At 46.6% G+C, this 16,024-nt stretch overlaps 1 protein-coding gene across 1 annotated transcript in view; it reads right to left on the reverse strand.

Annotated features, from left to right (window-relative positions):
* UQCR10 (ubiquinol-cytochrome c reductase, complex III subunit X) overlaps window positions 1-16,024 on the reverse strand; it is a 433,107-nt gene that overhangs the window by 155,020 nt on the left and 262,063 nt on the right. The window lies entirely within an intron of this gene.

A 16,024-nucleotide genomic window follows, 5' to 3' on the forward strand; every position in this document is an offset into this window, starting at 1 on the left:
TCCTAAGAAGAAGAAGAAGAAGAAGAAGAGAAGAAGAGTTTGGATTTGATATCCCGCCTTTCACTCCCTTTTAAGGAGTCTCAAAGCGGCTAACATTCTCCTTTCCCTTCCTCCCCCACAACAAACACTCTGTGAGGTGAGTGGGGCTGAGAGACTTCAGAGAAGTGTGACTGGCCCAAGGTCACCCAGCAGCTGCATGTGGAGGAGCGGAGACACGAACCCGGTTCCCCAGATTACGAGACTACCGCTCTTAACCACTACACCACACTGGTTCTGCTGACCTTGTAGTTTGCCTTGAGGAAATTGCATTTCCCAAGGGCTTCTTGTACTTTGTTTCCTACATTACTGGTTGAACCTGATCAAAATTCTCAGTGACTAAAGGAATTATTATTGTTGTTATTTTTTAAAAAATAAGAACATAAAAATAAAAATCAGGCCAAAGACCCACACAGCCCAGCATCCTGTTCTCTTATGACAGGGCCCTGCAAGATTATCCATCCAATTAATCAGTAGATTAATCTACCATAATCAGTGGGTTAGTCATATGAAGCATTAGTTGATTAATTGGGAGAGGCGGGGAGTGAAGGGCTCCCTCGCTTATTTTTGGTGCCTTGTTTTGTATCTAGAAAGTCAGTGCAATGGGAAATGGATCCAGCGAGTTAATGGAACGAAATGTAATTTACAGATGTCCTTTCCTCTTAACAATGATTGGCAGTTTTGACTTATTGCGTTTCAAGTTGCATTGCTCCCACAAAGAGGGAGAGATGCCACCAACCTAGATGGCTTTAAAGCAGGGTTAGACAAATTCTTGGAGGAGGAGAATAAAGATATCAATGGCCACTAGTTACATTGGCTACATTCTGCCTCTACTATCAGATGCATATACCTCCAATTAGACGTTGGGAATTCTAGGTGGTGAAAGTGCTGCTGTACTCTGGGACCTGCTTATAGGCTTCCTGTGGGCATCTAGTTGGCCACTGTGAGAAGAAGATGCTGGACTAGCAGACCCTCCAAGTGCCCCTATGTTCCAGGGACAGTCCTGGGTTTACAGAAGTCATCCCAGTTTCCAATTTGATCCAAGATTGTCCCGCTTTTCCTTGGGACATTCCTATCTTCATCAGAGAAATGTTGGAGGGTATGGACCAGATGGGCTGTTGGTCTGTTCCAGCTTTTATGTTCTTAGAATTGACTGCCTCAAGTGGTGTCCTAGAACTGAACACATCATCAAGATGTCTTTTCAGGTTTGCTGTATGCAGCCAGGCTTACTCCCTTACTTAGGAGTATGCCTGAAGTCTTCTTGGGGAGCCAGTGTGGTGTAGTGGTTAAGAGCGGTGGCCTTGTAATCTGGGGAACCGGGTTCGTGTCTCCGCTCCTCCACATGCAGCTGCTGGGTGACCTTGGGCTAGTCACACTTCTCTGAAGTCTCTCAGCCTTACTAACCTCACAGAGTGTTTGTTGTGGGGGAGGAAGGGAAAGGACAATGTTAGCCGCTTTGAGACTCCTTAGGGTAGTGATAAAGCAGGATATCAAATCCAAGCTCCTCCTCCTCCTCCTCTTCTTCTTCTTTAAAAACTCTTTTTCCATCTTATAAATTACAGTGGTACCTTGGTTGTCGAACGGCTTGGCTCCCGAACAAATCAGCTCGCAAACGCCACAAACCCGGAAGTAAGTGTTCCAGTTTGCGAATGTTTTTTGGAAGCTGAACATCCAACAAGGCTCCCGTGGCTCCCGATTGAGTGCAGGAAGCTCCTGCAGCCAATCAGAAGCTGCGCCTTGGTTTTCAAACAGTTCTGGGAGTCAAAAAGACTCTTGGAATGGATTAAGTTTGACAATCAAGGTACCACTGTATTGTCCAAGTCTGGTCCATTCTAATTATTGGTAAGTCTTCTTTGAACACTCTAGCAACTCATGTTTCCAAAAGTATATTTTGCAAAGCAGCTCAGGTCTTGCAAGGGATGCTTTGATGTTCAGCTGCAAATTTACAGGAGACTTTCAAGAATGAAACCTTGCATTCTTTCTTTACCACGTTCTCTGACTCCAATAACAGATCACATCTCTCTCTCTCCAGCAAGGCTGTGGCTGTGGTGTTGGCTTCCCAGTCCACCCACCACAGAAACACTCTTGTCCCTCTGCATATTTCATCAAGGTTGCCTGATGAGTCTGGAAGTGGATCACTTGCATTTTATAAATGAACTGCATACATGTGTACCTATAAATCATTTACAAAGTACACACCATCTGCATTCATTATGTAGTGTTTGGATAGTGTTTTTGGATGTGAAGCGCATTGCTTAAGTGGTTCGATGGAGAAAATGAGGAAGGAATAAGCAATGGCGGCTGGTGCCCATCGTAACTGGTAGGGCAGAAGGCAGGGAGCCCAACAGAAGGTGGCGCCAGAGAGCCAGTGACAGATGGAGCCAACTAAGTCTAGCTTTGTCCCTCTCCCTGTCTGCTGAGTTCTACAAGGGCAACCCAGAGACTAATGAGGAAGAGGAGGAAGCTGACAGACAAGCTTGTGAGCAAGAAAGCAAGCTGGTAAAGGCAGGCAGAGGTTGATGGAACAGTGCCATCTCATTGGACCAACCACCACCTGGTGCCCTCCAGATGTTTTGGACTACAACTCCCATCAAGCCCCAGCCAGCAGGGGAGGGTGCCAAGTTGGGAGAAAGCTCCTTTAGATGCTGGAGAGTCCATAACTAACCAGAGCCTGCATTAGAATTTGCTAAGTGAATTAAATGGACTTAACATTCTCTTTTTGTGGTTCCCCGAGGAAACGATTCTCACCATTCATCAAAGGAAGCCCAAGATGCACTTGACTCACAAACTCATGGGCTACAGTTTACGTTTCAGCCTAATTCAGTTTCCAGGGGAAAGCCGAGTGTCTCTTATCCATTCTTAAGACTCTTTCCTTCCCCACACTGAATTTTTTTGATATTAAGCAGGCAAGTTCTCTCCTGCTTTCAGCATCAGCTAAAATCTTTTTTGTTGCGGTGGTTTAAGCAAGGCTACCCAGACATCTTATTTTATTATGCACATCTGTTAGTAAAAATCTGTGTATATTACCTATATTGTGTCAGCTGCTATTAAAGTCTGTTTTTATTTCTGTTCTTAATAAATATTTCATACCATTTTTGGCAAACAGCTTAGGGATTTATTTTCAGTTAAATTAGAAGGACCAGGAAGCAGCCAGGATTATGGGACAGGAATGAACACCCTCTGCACGTAGGTCTGTATATAAAGGGATGAGAGTGGGTCTGTGAGAGTGGGTAACATGTTCCCCTAAGGGGTTTTAGGGTCTCCCCCATCCCCATTTCATACTCACAACAACCCTACAAGGTAGGTTAAATTGAGAAGCTGTAACTGGCCTAAGGTCACCCACTGAGTTTCATTGCTAAGTAAAGCACTGGATTTCTAATGGCTACACCACACTATTTCTGTCTTGCTGCTATGTTGGACTTTACACATGACTTGTGCTGCTTTAGAAAGCTCACCCCCTAAAAAACCCCGGATCACTTAGGCCAATGATGAGGTTAAACATTAAGAGGAATTGGGGGGGGGGGGGAGAGAGAACTGGTATGATTAGCACCCAGCCTTGGTTAACTTGAGCAATATTCTTCTTCCATTTTGTTACACGTCTTGCCTGCCTTCTTGGCAGGTCCAGCGGACACAGAACAGCCAGTTCTTTCATCGAAATGTATTTCCTCTTTTAACGGGAGAGACGTGAGGGACACTGCGTTGCCAGGGGTTGGGAGAAGCAGCCACCAGAGCAGACCTTTATTGCACTGCACTTTGCAACACAACTATTAATATCAGCGGCCAGGAAAGCATGTCAAGAACAACTAAGGTGCAGCCACACAGACTTACCTGCCTGCCATGATGCTTGTGTGGCCATTATATTCCAAGCCAGGTCATTTGTCAAAGGGTTGCAGAGGGATGGCATGTCTGGGCTTTTCAGCACCTTGGAGAGCTCCCCAGAAAGGCAGACATTGCTCCATTGGTCAGGGCTGTAACTGAGTGCTTAAATACTGAAGCATGCCTTCTGATTGGCTTAACCCTGCCCCTAAGCTGAGAGCTAGCAAAGGGGCAGAGCCCCATATGGTTTTAGTTTAGCATGGCAAGCCATCTTGGATAAAAGTTATATTTTTAAAGGCAGGATAGAAATGGCATGAAACAACAAACTGTCTTTCTTCCAGGGAGTTCAAGGGGGTTCTGAGCCCTTTAAACCTATAACATTAATACAGTTATTATATCAAGTGCTTATATGTTTATGAACGCTGCATTGCTGTGCAAACAATATTTGATCTATTTCATAGAATCATGAATGTAGAGGTCTCAGCTAAAGCATCCATGACACATGGCCATCCAACCTCTGCTTAAAAACCTCCGATGAAGGAAAGTCCATCATTTTTTGAGGGGATTTGTCTTTTATCTGTGTACAGATGGAAGAAAGCAGGGTCCTTAATTGTGTAGTAGGTTTCACTTGTGCTCAAGCAAATGCAAGAAAGCAAGGAAAAAATAATCTTCCCAGTGCAGAGCAATAACACAGGGCAGATCTACAAAATACATTTAAAGCCTAGTCAATACACATGGCCTTCCCAAAGAATCCTGGGAACTGTAGTTTGTTAAGGGCGCTGGGAATTGTAGTTCTGCGAGGGGTCCCAGGATCATTTGGGGGGAAGCCCTGTGCTTTAAATATGCATGGAATATTATTTAAATGTATAGTGTGGCTCTGTCCATAATCATCCACTTTTTCTTATTTCACCACCACCACCTTATATCCTCAGTTGAGCAATTAATGCTCATTTTTCTGTTCCCTTGCTTTAATTAATAAACATTGCAAAGCCCCCACAGAATGCAGCCTTTGATCTGTGCTGATCCCAAGTCAGAAAGGCCTCTGGGGTCTCTTTACCCATCAACAGGCAGGGCTTTGATCACCAAGAGAACTCAAAACACATCCCAGCCCCACGTCCAACGCTTCCTCCTCCTCCTCCTTTATGCTTTTGGACTCTGCTTCCTGGGGATTCAAGAGCTGTGAGCTCCAGGGAGCATAATGTCAGGTTTGGCCCTCGACTCAGATGTTGGTACACTCAAGTTTTTTGGGGAAAGAGATGGGCTGACCCCGTGAAAAATCCAATGGGGGGGAACCCACCAGATAAAGTGGGAAGTTAGAATTCTCTTTGAAGCAGGAAGAGTATGCCGTTAGAGCTGCTTTGTAGTATATTCCATTTTTAATGACTGTTTTGGGTTTTAATTGGTTGTTTGATGAGGGTTGTAAGCTGCACTGGAAGCTCTTGTGATGGAACGAGGGGGAGAAAGGAACGTAATGGTCAAAACAGCAACAAGGAGGGATGCCAGCGGCATCGCACACAGAAATTCAGGAGCCAGGGAGTGGATTTGGAAAAGCGAACCTGGCAGCGAAGAGTGGCTGTGGATCACATTCACCAGGGGCAGAATCAGTGGGGACTTCTCTGTTAGGGAAATCAGGATAGCGCACCACCAACTTCAGCCTGCCCTCACCTGCCTGCAGGTGTGGGAGAAGACAGGTCGGCAGGTCAGTGAGGTTGGCAAGTGGAGCATGGGAGGGGAGCAGCAGCCCCTAGGCAGCGGTTCTCAACCTGTGGGTCCCCAGATGTTGTTGGACTACAACTCCCATCATCCCTGAGCTCTGGCCTTGCTAGCTAGGGGTGATGGGAGTTGTAGTTCAACAACATCTGGGGACCCGCAGCTTGAGAAAGGCTGCCCCTAGAGTATACACATCTCAGTTTAAGAGAACGACACACTACATAGGCAAAATCAATTCAAATCCAATTCAGGTACCAGCTGGGATAAAGATCTCCACTCAGGAGGCTTGTTAAACGGCGATTGTGCTGCAAGCGTTGCGTACAACTTTGCAAATCAGCTTCTTTGCATGGTGCCTTGGGAGTTCTGCAATAAAGGCATTCACTAGAAGACTAGGCTGACCTTTGCGGTGAAGAGTTCTAATTAAGAGACCAGATGCAGCTTGAGTTTGTTTTGATTGATAGCTTGCAGAGTAGCTATTTAGGCCCTTCATGCCAGAGTTGCCACCAGCAGGTGGCCTGTTGGTGGCAGCAGTGCTCACTTGACCTCCAGGTTCCTGCTGGTTACCAGAGGTGGAGGGGAAGCGGGGACGTTGGAATGGTGCTGACATACCAGCGAGATAGCTAGGTTGGCGCAGTGCACATGCCAAGCCAGGCTCCCTTTGCCTCCCCCTCCTCCCTCCCCTCCCCACAATGGAGTAATGGTCCAGGGTCAAGGGGAGGGGCAGGGTCGAAGACCCAGTGCTATTTCTGCAGCGGGGTCCCTGTCTCCAGAATCCTAGAGGCGCCCAATCAGCATGTACGCAGAGCTTTTTAGCCAATGAGAGGAAGTCTTCTCACCCTTTGTGCTGATTGGAGCCAATCAGAGTGAAAGGAGGTACCGTATTTTTCGCTGTATAAGACGCACCAGACCATAAGACGCACCTAGTTTTTGGAGGAGGAAAACAAGAAAAAAAATATTCCGAATCCCAGAGACATGTTCTGTTGCATATGCTGACTGTGTGTGTGTGTGTAAGTGTAAGTGTAAGTAAGTGGAATACATACACACACATATAGCCGCGCGAAGCCTCTTCAGGGCAGGGGGAGCCTTCATCCTGCTGCCCTGAAGAGGCTTCACATGGCTAAGCCAGAAGCTAGAACAGCAAGAGGGATTGCTGCGCAGCAATCCCTCTTGCTGTTCTGGCTTCTGGGATAGCTGCGCAGCCTGCATTCACTCCATAAGACGCACACACATTTCCCCTTACTTTTTAGGAGGGAAAAGGTGCGTCTTATAGAGTGAAAAATACAGCAAGTCATTCTCTGATGATGGGCTCCTGGGCCAATCTAGGGAAAGGTACATAGGAAAAACACAGATGAGTTGTTGTTTCGTATGCTCCAAAGCTTAGCATTTAGGAACCCTGAAAACACAAGGTGCTTCAGTTTCACGAGAATGAGGTGCAACTTCTGTTATGTACAACAGGAATTCGAGGAAAACGCAACCTAAAGAAAATATTGGGGCACTCCAAATAATTTGCCCATGTATATGTGCAGAAAATAGAACTACAGCCGTACCTTGGTTTTCGAACAGCTTAGTTCTCAAACGTTTTGGCTCCCGAATGCCACAAACCCGGAAGTGACTGTTCCAGTTTGCAAACTATTTTTGGAAGCCGAAACTCTGACGGGGCTTCCACTGCTTCCGATTGGTACAGGAGCGTCCTGCAGCCAATCAGAAGCTGCGCTTTGGTTTCTGAACATTTTGGAAGTCAAATGGACTTCTTGAATGGATTTTGTTCGACTTCCAAGGTACAACTGTGTCTAAAAGGCAACACAGGCATGCACCCCTTATTATTATTACTGCGTAATAATAAGACGATTGTATAATCCTAGAAAGTTGTATAATTTCAGAAGGGGGTGTGGCTATGAGAGGACGTGGGTGAAGGCACCCAGCACCTCTGAATCTGCCCACGACACTACTGCCCTCTATTGTCAGGCAAGCAGCAGTGCCATGACTTAACAGATGGTGACCGCAGTGTCGCTATTGGAGGCCGCTCTTGATGGAGGAGCGAGGCTCAGCCACCACACCTCCCATCTGAGAGCCTGACCAGGACACTGGCTTCAAATGACCAGTCTGCTCTCCTCCCTCCATCCTGGACTTTAAAAGTTCAGCTGCAGATGTGCCACCAGCTCTTAATTAACAGATCACGCACTCCCCTCTGTTCTTAAGTGTCTTACATTATTGAAGACATTTTCAGAGCCTCGGGCTGCAGCAGAGAAAAGCCTGGCACAGTTGTGTGTCAAGGCAGAAATGGATTAACACTGCCGTCCCTTTGTGCGGTTTGTGTCATGAATTATGGGCAAAGGCCAAACCCTCAGCTTGACAGTGATCTGTCTCTCAGGCCAGATGTTCCCAGGAATGAGTGGATCAACTAATCCATACATCAAGTCAACTATTTCCTTCCCTCTCTCTCTCTCTCTCTCTCTCTCTCTCTCTTATTGGCCTCCTTCCTTGCAGAACTGTCAGCCAAGTGCATAGGCTGACACAGCTATCCTTCAAAATTCCCCAACGTTTGCAACGCTGTTCTCCAACCGAACTGTACAAAAAAAGTGTACATTAAAGAATACGATGTACAAAAATGTTATTATATTACAGGACATGATTTGTGAAATGAATATGTATTTGTCAAAACTGCACACAAATGTCTTTTTTAGGGGAGATGCACAGTATTCATTCATTCATTCATTCATTTATATCCCACCTTTTTCTCCAAGGAGCTCAAGGGGGTGTACATGGTTCTCCCCTTCCTCATTTAATCCCCACAACAACCCTGCAAGGTAGATTTGGGTGGACTCTACACACATATAAAAAAAAGATGTGAAGATGCTTTTTTTATAAAAAAAAACAGTTTTGAAAAATACATTGATTTTTGCATAGCTCACTGTCGCCATCTAGCGTCCCGTTTGTATATTGCGCTTTACAACACATTTAAAATGTTTTATTTGTAACTGTGTAGCTGAGTCCTAGGTTGAAAAAGGCAGCGACTGGCCTTCAAGGTCACACAAAATGAGATTCATGGCTGAGTGGGGACTTGAACCCCGCTCTTCCAGGACTTAGCTCAACATTCTAACCACTACATACAGCACCACTGGCTCTTTAAAATGTTGATGAATTTTCATGGGGATTTTTTTTTAAAAAAAAAATCACGTTAGCACTGCAGAAAAAGGAAGAAGTGGATTTCGGGTAGGAAGAACGAGAAACCAAGTTAAAGTGAAATGGGCAGCTGGAATAGCTGGGATAGCAGGCTTGTTGGTTTTTGAATGTCTGATGTAGATTTTTTCAATTTCGTTGTTCTGTATGGGACAATGACAATAAAAATTATCGTATCATATTGTATAGTCTGAAGCCATCCCTCCCTCAGAAGGCCGCCCCTGAAATTTCCTCCTTCCTGGTAAAAAAGAGGAAACATCAACAGACCATGTTTGAGAAGCAGGAACAGATTTTAAGATAAAAAGAAATTGAGACACATGTGGAGTGGGAGGAAAAATCATTCAAAAGGAGGTGTTCTTGGCTGCCTCTGACATGGGGTGTTTGCTAGCCATCAGCACAGCACAGAGTTACATGCCAGAGCAGTAAGACCCGGCTATTTCTGTCTCCAGATTAGAAGCTTGCTCTTAGAAGGAGCCAGGCAGGGGTTTCAGTAATTAAATGTGCCGAGTTGGATGTGAGCCTTTGGGCAAGCAAAGAGCTGTGTTTCAATCAAGCGACTCCACTCACTCTAGTCGATGAAGAAGTTCCAAAGGGAGCTGTATCAAGCTCGCTCTCTCTCTCTCTCTCTCTCTCTCTCTTTCACTCTCTCTCTCTCTCTCTTTCACTCGCTCTCACACAGAGACACTTTGCACACTTCACTCTGCTTTCCTTTCCACTGGAATTAAAGTGAACATACTTTACAGGGAGAGGAACAAAAAGTAAGCAATGCCTTATTTTTCACACATCCTATCACCTCAGGCAAAAGCGCCTCTGTTCATGCGCAGAAGGCCTTGTGAAGGGGACCAGCTTCTGCACCGGTGGTTAGAGCTGTGGTTCCCACCATGGGCACATGCCCCACAGGGGGGGCAATTTGATTTTTTTTGGGGGGGCAACAATTTGAGAATGAGTTACTAAGCATGAATTTTTCTTATTCTTATTCTTATTCTTATTCTTATTCTTATTCTTATTCTTATTCTTATTTAGCAATTTCTTAGTGATTTCTTCCTCAGTACTTCAACTGTCCTTTCGTTCTTTTATTTTTCTCTTTCGTGGATGCCATGTTCTTTGGAAGCTTATTTCGACCAAGTTAATAGCCTTTTAGGCTTCCTCCACTTGAATAGTTCACTTTTCGAATAATAACAATTATATGTCATGGGGAGGTGGCATCAGGATTTTAGAGATGCTTAGGCAGGGTAGGGCCAAAAAAGGTTGGGAACCACTGGTTTCAGAGTAGGACCTGGGAGACCAGGCTTCGTATCCCCTTTGGCCATATGAAACTCACTGAGTGGGTGATCTTGGGCCTATCATTGCCTCTCAGCCTAAACCAGGGGTTAGCAAACATTTTCAGCAGGGGGCCAGTCCACTGTCCCTTACACCTTGTGGAGGGCCAGACTATATTTTGAAAAACAACAGCAACAAATTCCTATGCCCCATGAATAACCCAGAGATGCATTTTAAATAAAAGCACACATTCTACTCATGTAAAAACACCAGGCAGGCCCCACAAATAACCCAGAGGTGCATTTTAGATAAAAGGACACATTCTACTCATGTCAAAACACACTGATTCCCAGACTGTCCATGGGCCGGATTTAGACGGTGATTGGGCCGGATCCGGCCCCTGGGCCTTAGTTTGCCTACCAATGGCCTAAACCAGCCTTTTTCAACCTGTGGCTCCCCAGATGTTATTGAACTACAACTCCCATCACCCCTAGCTAGCAAGGCCAAAGCTCAGGGATGATGGGAGTTGTAGTACAACAACATCTGGGGACCCACAGGTTGAGAACCGCTGGGCCCTAAACCAACCCCACAGGGCTGCAAATAAAACTGTATTTCCTAAAGATGACACTGTCTACATCTCCACCAACTCGCTCCTATGGTGATAGCACTAACTTGGATGGCTTTAAAAGAGGATTGGACAAATTCATGGAGGAGATGGCTATTGATGGCTAATAGCCAGAAGGCCCATGCTCAGCCTCCTGGAGGCAAAAATGCTTCCAACAACCAGTTGCTGGAAACCACAGGAGGCGAGAGAGCTCTTGTGCTGGAATCCTGCTTGCAGTTTTCCAACAGGCCTCTGGTCGGCCACTGTGAGAACAGGATGCTGAGCAGGTTCTCTTGATGTCCTTAAAAGGTAAAGGGACCCCTGACCATTAGGTCCAGTCGTGGCCAACTCTGGGGGTGCGGCGCTCATCTCACTTTATTGTCCGAGGGAGCCGGCGTACAGCTTCCAGGTCATGTGGCCAGCATGACTAAGCCGCTTCTGGCAAACCAGAGCAGTGCACAGAAACGCCGTTTACCTTCCCACCAGAGCGGTACCTATTTATCTACTTGCACTTTGACGTGCTTTCGAACTGCTAGGTTGGCATGAGCTGGGACCGAGCAACGGGGGCTCACCCCGTCCTGGGGATTCGAACCGCCGACCTTCTGATTGGCAAGCCCTAGGCTCTGTGGTTTAACCCACAGCGCCACCTGATGTCCTTATGAACAGCTAATTCTGAAGACGGTTCGCTATTCCTTCTTTCCTTTCCAATCCACCATTGAAATCGCATTACACCTCCTCCCAATTCAAGTTAGAAGTTGGTTGTCTCAGCCGCAGGCCCTCTCTCCATCTGGGATGTGGGGAGTGAGGAGGTCCTGTGCCTGGCGCTTAGATACCAGCCCCGATAAGCATCTTCTAAATGCTGGCAGAGAGATCCGATGGATTGTGACATTGTCTCATGCAACAGGCAAGCCGTTCAAGGGCAAGGAGATTCGCCGGTTGGAGAAATTGCTGTTATTTGAAAGCCAGACACGACTCGCTGTCATTGGAACTGACAGGGCAAAGGCAGCGCTGGCAGAGAGTTATGGAGAAGCCACCAGTGACTCTGTAGTTAAAGGTGTACAAAGGACTGCAGCTGGAGATTTACAAGGGAGAAGAAAGAAAAGGGACTGCTGCCCTTTCTGGATGTGTCCTCGACGCAAGAAGGGCTCCAGTCGAAGGCTGGCAGAAGGATTCAGCCTCTTGGTTGAATATTCTGTCTGTAAAAGAGGTTTTCAGCACAAATCTCTCCCCCTCTTTCTGTCACTGGGTTTGGGAGAAATCCCTCACCTGTCGTGTTTTATTCTCAAGAAAGAAAGGGTCGGGATGTGCAGCTTTTCAAAAGTTCAGGGAATCCAATATTGAAGAAATACCATCTTAGACGAAATAAAATCTTTCAGACATAATGGGTGATGTGCGTTTTTTTATTATTAAAAAAACCTGGATTTTAAATACAAAGATAAGGAATGTGTTTCTTTACCGGTGTTGCATAAAATACCATTTTAGAAGGCAGTCCTATGCTGCAGGGAAAGGGGCCGTAGCTCAGTGGCGGAGCATCTGCTTTGCATGCAGAAGGTCCCAGGTTCAAATCCTGACATCTCCAGGTAGGGTTAGGAGAGAGACCGTCCTATGAAACCCTGGAAAACTGCTGGCAGTCAGTATAGACAATACTGAACAAAATGAATCAATGATCTGATAGTCAATGAGAATAGCGATGGAGAAATTGCTTTGCATGCAGGCAGCCTCAGGTGACATCCCTGGCAACTCCTGGTAGGGCTGGGAATGTCCCCTTCCTGAGACCCGGGAGAGCCAGTGCTAAAGGCAATGGACTGATGTTAAGACTAGCAATGGCTGCTAACCCTGAAGGATATGTGCTGCCTACATGGCTGGAAGTAGCATACCTCTGGATCCCAGTTGCTGGAAGCAACAGGAGGGCAGAGGTTTCTTGTGCTCAGGTCCTGTTCGCTGGTTTCCTAGAGACTTCTGGTTGGCCTCTGTGAGAACAGCTTGCGTGTCAAGACCCCGCAGCCACCCCCTCATTAGGAAAACACACACACAAGGACACAGATATTAAAAAGGTAAAGGGACCCCTGACCATTAGGTCCAGTCGTGACTGACTCTGGGCTTGCGGTGCTCATCTTGCTTTATTGGCCGAGGGAGCCGGCGTACAGCTTCCGGGTCATGTGGCCAGCATGACTAAGCCACTTCTGGCGAACCAGAGCAGCACACGGAAACGCCGTTTACCTTCCCACTGGAGCGGTACCTATTTATCTACTTGACTTTAATGTGCTTTCGAACTGCTAGGTTGGCAGGAGCAGGGACCGAGCAACGGGAGCTCACCCCGTCACGGGGATTCAAACCGCCGACCTTCTGATCGGCAAGTCCTAGGCTCTGTCGTTTAACCCACAGCACCATCCGCATCCCACTCCCTCGTTGGGAAATAACACACACAAGGACACGGATATTAGGTTTATGTTATTGGGCAAATTTGTCCACAACTTTATTGAATTACAGAATGTGAGCAGTATTGGCTTAGGCATTGATTGGACCCAACTATATCTGACTCCTGCCCGATGTGCATGAAGTCCAGTAAGGGTAAACCACTGGATGGAGGAGCCCAGGCTTCAGACAAGATCAACACTCCTGGATTCCTTTAACGGAATACCCTTAAGCTTGGAGGGGCAGGTGATGGCCACACCTCCTCTCCCCCACACAAGCTCAAACAGTGCCTAACCGCAAGCCTAACAAAGTTGTAACGATTGCTACGAGGAAGGCGAAAACTCAATGGCCAGTGCCAATTTGCCAAGTGGAAAAATTCCTACCAGGCCCCTCAACGACGACCAACCGCGGTTCATAGCAAGGCCAGTGCCTAAAACCTGCAAAATAGGGTGATTGAGGAAGCGAGCCAAAGAGGAAGCCCTTCAGCTCACTCCTCCGATTTAAACGGACCTGGCCACCCCCCGGCCAGCGGATTGGCTGGCTAGGCTCTGATGTGGCTGGGATCCCCTGGGCAACGGGGGACAGAATCCCCCATCCCCAGTGGGGAGTGTGTGGCCACATGGTCCACCGCAACTCCTCCCCACTGGGAAGTGGAGCGGATATGCTGGACGAGATAGGCCACTGGGTTAATCCAGGACGCTCCTCTTATGTTCTTAAATTTATGCTAGGGAAAGATGGGTGTGGGTTGCCAAAAAAACACACACAAAAAAACAGCCTAGCAGGCCAACCTCCTATACAGTGGTAAAGGTAAAGGTACCCCTGCCCGTACGGGCCAGTCTTGCCAGACTCTAGGCTTGTGCGCTCATCTCACTCTATAGGCCAGGAGCCAGCGCTGTCCGCAGACACTTCCGGGTCACGTGGCCAGCGTGACAAGCTGCATCTGGCGAGCCAGCGCAGCACATGGAACGCCGTTTACCTTCCCGCTGGTAAGCGGTCCCTATTTATCTACTTGCACTTTGAAGTGCTTTCGAATTGCTAGGTTGGCAGGCGCTGGGACCGAACGAAGGGAGCGCACCCCGCCGCGGGGATTCGAACCGCCGACCATGCGATCGGCAAGTCCTAGGCGCTGAGGTTTTACCCACAGCGCCACCCACGTCCCACTATACAGTGGTACCTCGGGTTAAATACTCTTCAGGTTACATACGCTTCAGGTTACAGACTCTGCTAACCCAGAAATAGTACCTTGGGTTAAGAACTTTGCTTCAGGATGAGAACAGAAATTGTGCTCTGGCGATGCGGCGGCAGTGAGAGGCCCCATTAGCTAAAGTGCTTCAGGTTAAGAACAGTTTCAGGTTAAGAATGGACCTCCAGAACGAATTAAGTACTTAACCCGAGGTACCACTGTACCTCGTGGGCTGAATATCTGAAGAGGGAGGGAGCCTTTACCATTCTTTTTAACGCTGAGAGGTGTGGGCACTTTGAAGAGGACGTGGGTACCCCACCAATGCAATCCTGTGTGTATTTGCTTAGAACTGAGGCTGTCAGCCTAACCATGTCTACTCAGAAGTAAGACCCACTGAATTCTTCTTCTTCTTCTTCTTCTTCTTCTTCTTCTTCTTCTTCTTCTTCTTCGGTTTTTTCAAATTTAATTTACATTCAAACATTTAAAAAAAGACAAATATTGGATTCCTGGAATCCCCAGACTTCTCCTGCCTCACACCTGGTTTCAAATATATATCTTTTCCCACTGCATCTAATTACATTTATCCACATTTTGTTTATATCCACTTTCAACCTTAAAAATATTAAACTATGTGCTATATCAATCCTGCCAACGTTGTTCTTTAAGGTACTCTATAAATTTATTCCTACTGAATTCAATTGAATTTACTCCCAGGGAAGTGAGGCTAGCATTGCAGCCTAAAGCCCACCTTGTCCAATGGGACTTTCTCATGAGTAAGAGTAAGGGATTGCAGCCTTTAGGCTCTTTTCTTTCTAATTTAGGCTGCAATCCTTACACTTCTGCCCAAAAATAACTGGCCCATGGGGGGGGGGGGACCCCAAACTTGTTGTTTAGGCGTTTAGTCGTGTCCGACTCTTCGCGACCCCATGGACCAGAGCATGCCAGGCAATATTTAAAAACACAATATTAAAAGCAGCTTAAAACTACTTAACATTCACATAAACAAGGTGGATCCTGAAAATAGACTCCTCATTTATCAAATGCCAGGGTAAAGAGGTGCATCTTCAGCAAACGCCAGAAGCTACATAAAGTACCTCTGTGAGGAGGGAGTTCCACAACTTAGGGGCCACCACAGAGAAGGCCCTCACCCACAGCAGCACCTGTTAAGGGTGGGGGGGAAATTACCATGAAGGCCCCCTTGTGCTGATCTTAGCACCTGAGAAGGTCCATAGGAAAGTGGGTTGTCTTTCAGGTATTTGAGTCGTTTCAGGATTAGAACACTTACATTGCCTTGAATTGGGCCTGGAAACGAACTGGCCACCAGTGCCGCTGTTTTAAAACAGGGGTTGTGCAAGATCTAAAGGGAACCCTGGCGAGTATTCTGGCTGCTGCAATTGAATTTTCTCAGTTGTCTTCAAGGGCAGCCCCACGTAGAATGCATCGCAATAATTCATACTGGAAGTTTACACACACAGTGCTTTTTTTCTAAAAAAAATGTTTAGGGGTACTCTCATTTTGACTCAAGAAAATCACAATTTTATAGTTCAGAATGGGGAAAATAAATACAGTAAATGGACAAAAGTACAAAGGTTCACAATATGTTTGTATGCGTCCCCCCAGAATAAAGCACTGTACACACACACACACAATATGAATATGTGTGTGTCCTGTTTAAAGCCCTGTGTACCAGTTCCTGCCAACACACCCAACGAAATACAAAGCGCATTGACAAATATACACCAATGCACTCTATGCACCTTAGAAGTGGACGCCAGTTCTCAAAAGCTTATTTTGCCAGTTCAAAATTGTTGAACTAAGGT

This window comes from Podarcis tiliguerta (genome assembly GCF_965153285.1).
Source record: "Podarcis tiliguerta genome assembly, chromosome: 16".
Taxonomy (NCBI): Eukaryota; Metazoa; Chordata; class Lepidosauria; order Squamata; family Lacertidae; genus Podarcis; species Podarcis tiliguerta.